Source organism: Gigantopelta aegis, chromosome 7, assembly GCF_016097555.1.
Source record: "Gigantopelta aegis isolate Gae_Host chromosome 7, Gae_host_genome, whole genome shotgun sequence".
Lineage (NCBI taxonomy): Eukaryota > Metazoa > Mollusca > Gastropoda > Neomphalida > Peltospiridae > Gigantopelta > Gigantopelta aegis.
In genome coordinates this window covers 1163081-1163561 of record NC_054705.1, presented here as the reverse complement: position 1 = coordinate 1163561, position 481 = coordinate 1163081, and positions in this window count along the sequence as shown.

The following is a 481-nucleotide window of genomic DNA, read 5'->3' as shown; positions in this document are numbered from 1 at the left end:
AGGTAAGTATAACAAAACTACCCTTTTTTATATTCTAAAATTAGCAGTCCAAGGACGTCAGAACCAGGTCAAGGCCAGCCCAAGGACGTCAGTGCCGGCCCAAGTATGCCAAGGCTAAAATATGAGTCACGGCTGCTTACCTACACCAGATATGCCACTCACTGCCCTCTAAATAGGTCAAGGCTAGGTGATGAGTCACACACCAAGTACGTCAAGGCTATGACTTACACCAAGGTCGCACACCTGCCCAGTTATGCCAGTCACTGCTCTCTAAGTCGGTCATGGTGAGTCATACACCAAGTATGCCATACACACCCCAAGGTCAGACTGACGTCACACCTATGAATCACACCAAGGTCAAGGTCACGGAAAGTAGGCCATGGCCCTCAACAGGCCCCCATACTACTTGTTGGTCTTCCTTCATTAACACCATTTAGTATGAATGTATGGGTGATTGTTACACCTTTAATGTTCTGTTACT